The following is a 7,008-nucleotide window of genomic DNA, read 5'->3' as shown; positions in this document are numbered from 1 at the left end:
CGTGCTTGTTGTATAAACTCTGCAGAACTTATTATTATTGTAACTGTCAGCAAAACCGGCCAGTTTATGCAGACTGTTTTATTCTTTTATTTTAGGGTTGGGCTATATATTGTTCTTATGTTCAACTACGGTTGGGTTATTTTTAGTTTTATTACGTCGTCTTATACACGTAGCGACTCCCCTCGCATAATTACCCGGAGCAAAGGAGCGGACAGTTTTATTCGACACACCTGATCCCTCGTTTCCGCCCCAGTGCAATAAAATACCTGCCGTCAGCCCAGCACAGATAGAAGCGGAAACCAAACCGGACGCCAGCCTTGCGGCACTTCTCGGACCTAAGAACCATCCAAACAATGATAGCTTAATGATCGTCTTGATCATTGTGAACTTCAACAGGATATCTTCTGTAAGCAATGCTGCTTTTAAAAGTCAAGGAACTATCCTGACTCCAAGAATGACTCCATCATCATCATCACCGTCAGGAGAACCACAATGGGAGGATCCTGGGCCGTATCATGTGGCCTATCCAGGAAACTACAAATTCATCATGGACGACACACCCACGTGTAGGACCAGGTCTCCTTTCCTGGTCATGATGGTCCCGGTCGCTCCCAGGGATGTGGCGGCTCGACACGCCATCCGAAAGACATGGGGAAGTGAGACCATGGTTCAGGGTGTGGTGGTGGGGACGCTCTTCTTAGTGGGCCGGCCTGGAGGAGCTGATGCTGGGCTCCAGCAAGAGAAACTCATCCAGGAGAATCATCGGCACCGCGACCTGATCCAGAGCGACTTCCAGGACAGCTACCGCAATCTGACCATTAAGACCATGGTCATGCTGGAGTGGCTGGATGCTCACTGCACCAACGCTGCTAACGTCCTGAAGATTGACTCGGACGTGTTGGTCCATGTCCCCAACTTGGTCAAACTGCTGCTGGATCCCGGCACGGCCAAACAAAACTACATGTCAGGCTTGGTGGCACAGCCCAGTTTTGAGAGACCCATTAAATAAGTTCTACCTCCCGAGAGACATTATCGCTGAGTCGGAGTACCCCCCCTATCCTCTGGGCATGGCCGACGTCATGTCCCTGGACCTTCCCAGCAAGATTCTGCAAGTCTCTGCTCAGATTAAACCGATCTTCATTGAAGACGCCTACCTGTGGGATGTGTCTGAAGCACCTGGGCATTTCCCCCACCGACCCCCCGGAAACCACCATGTTTATCGTTGACCCCGCGCATCCTCTGAGCCTCTGCAGCCTCTCAAAGGTCATCGCCGTGACAACGACGAGCATCACACAGATGAAGAGATACTGGCAGGCGAGCAAAGGACCCTACGCTAAATGCTGAACTTCAGATCTTGTTTGTTTATACTGAAAGTAGTTTCTTGTGGGCGACTCTACTGCTAAACATTACGTGGAGCATATTTTCAGACTTTCATGTGGACCCCAGAGACCTGATCAACTCACTCCTGTGTTAGAATTTAATTTTAAGTTTAAAGTCTTTCTCAGTCTTGTGTATCTGACCTACACATCAGCTCCTCCCAGAAAGCTGGTTGGAAACTAAAGGGACCAAAATCATCTGACATCTGTTTCTGAGAGGATCTGGAACAATCTGCCCGGGGAAATAATGTCGGCTGACTCAAGTTTTTTCTCAGAGACGTCTCTGGTTTTACTTTCATTTAAATTTTTGAACTTTTTCAACTGCTGTCTTTAAATTGACTGAATTTGAAACGTCTTTTAGTTGCTGCCTCCTTTTTTCGTTTTACGTTGTCTCAGGTCGGACACGAACATCATATGGATTTAGATATTGAACATAATATCTGATTCTCCTCATTAGAGATTGTCGAGTTGTAGTGTAATAGGCCAAAATTATTGAAATAACACACGAATAAATAACTTCAAATAAATGAATACGATTTAGTAATTGATATTTCTGTATGTCTACATAATGTTTTTATGATTTCTACATTTCTGTTTATTGATTTATGTATTAATACTTCTTACCTAGCCAGTAAATTCCCCTTCACTGGTATCAGGCTCTTGGAGCGACTGCTGTAGTGTTTCTGTCCGAATCAATCCTCAGTATTAAAAAATGGTATTCCGATAATGTGAGAGAATTATTAAGGTGCAGTGAAATAAACCGTGATCAGACGAGTTAATGGATCATGCAGATGAGCAGGTGTGTGTCTGTGTGTGTGTGTTCTGTGTTTTGTCAGGGTGACGGAGGGGACAGCTGTCTGCAGGGTGCACGAGAGGGGGGTTAGGGTTAGGCGGGGTTTACATTTTCAAAGTATCTGTGTTGTACTTTACACAAATTTCAACTGGACCCTCATGACCAGGACTCAAGTTTTATTACATTTAAAGGATTAACATATCTTCAATACATTCATTTTCTTTCCTACTTTGTTTCTGTCTTTCTCATTGTTATTCAAATCTGTATCAGACCTAAATAGTATTAATATAAACATAAGTCCAACCCAACCTGATACACAAACAAGTATTTAAATATACAATAAATGACAAAGAATTTCATCAATTCAATCCTGTCAGAGCATCAAAGAAGATGAGATAAGCAATTTCATCTGTGTGTGTGTGTGTGTGTGTGTGTGTGTGTGTGTGTGTGTGTGTGTGTGTGTACCTCAAACAACGGCACAATATACGAGGCTGGTAACTCACATCCGAAGTGTCAGGTGGGCGCAGACAGGAAGTGACGATGTGTCTGAAAACCAACGAGTCGTCTTGCTCCGACTTGCTGCCTCAGGCTATGACTGCAAATCTTGTGCCCGAGACAAAGTGCTAAACTCCAGACTGCAACTCATTATCAGGATTCACACACACAAGAAAAAGATGGTTACTTGCCAGATGCAACACGGCACTTTGCTGCACAGTGGGTGAGAGCCAGCAGTGATTTCTGTCGTTGTCCCAGACACGGAGCGGGATCTCTGGCGTTAGATGGCAGCACAACAATGAATGATGTGTGGAGCCAGGGTTTGGGTTTTCAACATGTGTGTGATTTATGCCGTCAGCAGCAAGAGGGCGAGCAGGGCCTTTGATTGGAGGATCCTCCCTGTCTGACGGAGGGAGAACAGGTCGCAGACAGCTGGAGAGAGGAAGAGACCAAGGGAAGGTCACGGTCCTCAAGGCCGAGACCCACTGTTCACCGCCAAGGACTCACAGACGCTGAGGTTGGCGCCCAATGCGTCAGTAGCTGCTCTCAGACCTGCACTGTACTCCGGATAATCTCCTGATACCTTCTCGTGCCAGCGCCCTCGAAAAAGAACTCTGATAAATATCCAAAATGGCCCATGCAAGAAAACAGCAGGAGACGCAAAACTGAAGGAAAGAGAGTTGAATTACATTGATTATGTCGATGTGTTGCAAACAAAAATCACATGATCTCCGCAGCAGAACTTACACATCCGCTCTGGAGATTTCGGCGTTGTTAACATGTGAGCGAAGAATCTCATGTGTGAAAAAGAGAAACTCCAGGAGAAAGTCCAGACCCCATCGGGCCAACATCCTCCGGAGCTCATGTCTGAAAACAACTTTCCCACTCTGAAAACTCCCTTTACACACACACACAAACCTGCCTTAAGTTGGCCTTTCTACAGACTTTGACAAAGACAATTACCCAGAGTTCAAAGCGTTGTGGCCATGGCATCCGCGGGCAGCACCCAGGTTATGCCACAGAGGCCACGCCCCTTCATTATGCATTATTTTAGGCCCATAAAGAGGTCATGAAGGGATAATTTAGCCGTTGAGACCAAAACAGTTTGTAAACATGTCTTATTCTGACAGTTTGAGAATATTATCAACTTAAATGTTGAAAAAACATAAATGTACAGTAAAAGTGTAAATACATTAATGCCAGTAGGATTATAATTCAATATTCATACATAATCTAATGCAGTTTGTGTTAATGCCTGTAGAATTTACCTGGTGTTATTTTGCCCTCTTGTGGACAAAAGTAGCAACTACAGCAGTGCCGAGGGTTGATTGCAGAAGCAGGATCAAAACTCCACTGCAACCTTTATAAATTGCAACATACATTTTTCAACTATGACATCAAAGATTTTATGAACAATGTCCAATTTTATTGCCACTTCAAATTCTTAAGTGGCGTGGGCGGCAACATTTCAAAATGAACTAGCAACTGTGTGATGAAAAATAGCCTGATGGGATTAAATGGTTTCGGGTTACAAACCACAGACTGTAAATAAAAGTGGTCAACACGTCTCCATCCAGAAGTTAAGTCAAAATCTCTCAGATTAAAATAATGAGATGAGTTATTAAGACTTAGCTCGCTGGAATAAAATCAACACTTGGACAAATGTCAGTGATAAGAATAAATGAAAACCTCTTAACATTCGGGTGAAATTCGCCTGAAACGCCTACCTGATGCATACCCAGAGTAAATTAAAAACTGTTCTTGAACCAGTTTGGATAATCATTGTAGGTGCTATTGAGTAATAGCAGCTGGAAAACACTGAAGTAGAAGGTTTTTATTTCTGCCTGAATATTTTTTAGTGAACAGATGCCTGCAGGTGACTCTAGCTGGGACTCATGAGCTGAACAACACAATGGGACCACAGCACGAAGCCTTACCTAGCCCGAGTTCAAATTTTATAACAATACCACAGAAAATAAATATTTGACACATGTTTTTCTAAGGGTATGTCTAGGTGGTTTCAATTTGGAGACTTCAAAGTACCCTTGGTAACTATGGTCACACACTTTCACAGTGAAAGAACAGGGGCACTCACACACACACGCCCCTCCTCCAGATCAAAGTGACTCCTAAAGACACACACACAGTGAATCAGAGGGTCATACACAAAACACAACAACACTTTTTTGCCGTTTACGCACAGCTGTTCGTTTGTACGCAGTGATTTCCCAGCTGTGACTCCAACTCTACCCCCTGAAGCGTCATATTGGCAAGTTTTACATATAGGTTTCGATTTGAATATGGCGATGGCTTATCGGCCTGATACACAAATACTTTTTCGGGAACCTGTTTCAAAGTAAAAGCACTCCAGTGTTTCACCTTCTGAATACACTCATTTGTTCCAACGGGGCTTTGATTGTTATCGACAGACCGAAAGATGGGCATCTTCATACCGTGGAGTCCTGACATTAACTTTAGTGCATAAACAAACTTCATCTTGAAGGAACTTCAGGATATACACCTGCACAGCTGATCTGTGGCGCGAATTGAAAATACAATTTATTGGATATATTGACAAGAAGTATTTATTGTTGTATATTCACAAGAAGTATTTATTGGTTTATATTCACAAGAAGTATTTATTGTCTTACCTGTGTAATTTTTATGAATAGTATTTTTACTGCATCAATTTAGAGATTTGACAACATAAAAGTCACAGATTTTTAGCTTCAAGTAGCTAATTTCTGGATATTTAAAAGTACTAAATATGCTCCACGTAATGTTTAGCAGTAGAGTCGCCCACAAGAAACTACTTTCAGTATAAACAAACAAGATCTGAAGTTCAGCATTTAGCGTAGGGTCCTTTGCTCGCCTGCCAGTATCTCTTCATCTGTGTGATGCTCGTCGTTGTCACGGCGATGACCTTTGAGAGGCTGCAGAGGCTCAGAGGATGCGCGGGGTCGACGATAAACATGGTGGTTTCCGGGGGGTCGGTGGGGGAAATGCCCAGGTGCTTCAGACACATCCCCAGGTAGGCGTCTTCAATGAAGATCGGTTTAATCTGAGCAGAGACTTGCAGAATCTTGCTGGGAAGGTCCAGGGACATGACGTAGGCCATGCCCAGAGGATAGGGGGGGTACTCCGGCTCAGCGATGATGTCTCTCGGAAGGTAGAACTTATTTAATGGGTCTCTCAAAACTGGGCTGTGCCACCAAACCTGACATGTAGTTTTGTTTGGCCGTGCCGGGATCCAGCAGCAGTTTGACCAAGTTGGGGACATGGACCAACATGTTCCGAGTCAATCTTCAGGACGTTAGCAGCGTTGGTGCAGTGAGCATCCAGCCACTCCAGCATGACCATGGTCTTGATGGTCAGATTGCGGTAGCTGTCCTGGAAGTCGCTCTGGATCAGGTCGCGGTGCCGATGATTCTCCTGGATGAGTTTCTCTTGCTGGAGCCCAGCATCAGCTCCTCCAGAGCGTCCCCACCACCACACCCTGAACCATGGTCTCACTTCCCCCATGTCTTTCGGATGGCGTGCCGAGCCGCCACATCCCTGGGAGCGACCGGGACCATCATGACCAGGAAAGGAGACCTGGTCCTACACGTGGGTGTGTCGTCCATGATGAATTTGTAGTTTCCTGGATAGGCCACATGATACGCTGACAAAGATCCAGGACGCAAGTTACTCGATGTGCCATGAAATCTGAGATAGATGAGGAAGATGGCCGCCGTCCCCAGGATGCAGGTCAAATTGCGTTTGAAATGTTTCCTCGTCTTCTCCATTGTACCTACAGAGAAACGACACTGGTGTTGTCACATGACGGCAGCAATTTGCTCAGGAAATATGATTCAGGTAAAACAGCAGCACACGATTCAGTCGTCCACCATGTTTGAAATGAAATGACTCAAAACAAATTAAATCGCAAAAAGCTCGATATCAGTGTAATCATTTCAAATGTTTTCAAGTAGCAATCATGAAAATTATGACTGATTTATACAAATGACTGTGCTGTGACAATACGATATTCAGGAAACAAAGGTTTTAATAATGATAGCATTTTAACCGTGTTTTGTATTTTTTGTCGTTTATCTTCTCTGGTGAAGTTACATCACTAAAGGCTGGAAATCAAACCATGTTTGATTTGCAGTCACCGGCCAAACTGTTAATAAAAACGTTTTAAAAACACGTCCACATATATTTACACATTGAGTTTTTTCGCCCAGATGAGGAAACTTCATCCTGTCACAAGGTTTTTTTTAATTCCATATCTGTGCTCTATTGCTGTGGGATCTTCACATTGTTTTCAAATCACTTCTTATCTTTGCTTTTAAACTGTTTACT

The 7,008-nt window shown here is 43.9% G+C and overlaps 2 pseudogenes; one reads left to right on the top strand and one right to left on the bottom strand.

The window, feature by feature from the left end:
• The first annotated feature begins 454 nt into the window (after nucleotides 1-454).
• LOC133000151 (beta-1,3-galactosyltransferase 1-like) lies at nucleotides 455-1,625 on the top strand (annotated as a pseudogene).
• A 3,881-nt stretch (nucleotides 1,626-5,506) lies between these two features.
• On the bottom strand, nucleotides 5,507-6,449 carry LOC133000150 (beta-1,3-galactosyltransferase 1-like; annotated as a pseudogene).
• Nucleotides 6,450-7,008: the final 559 nt, after the last annotated feature.

The sequence above is a fragment of the Limanda limanda genome, chromosome 4 (assembly GCF_963576545.1).
Source record: "Limanda limanda chromosome 4, fLimLim1.1, whole genome shotgun sequence".
Lineage (NCBI taxonomy): Eukaryota > Metazoa > Chordata > Actinopteri > Pleuronectiformes > Pleuronectidae > Limanda > Limanda limanda.
This window is presented reverse-complemented; position numbering and strand designations above follow the sequence as displayed.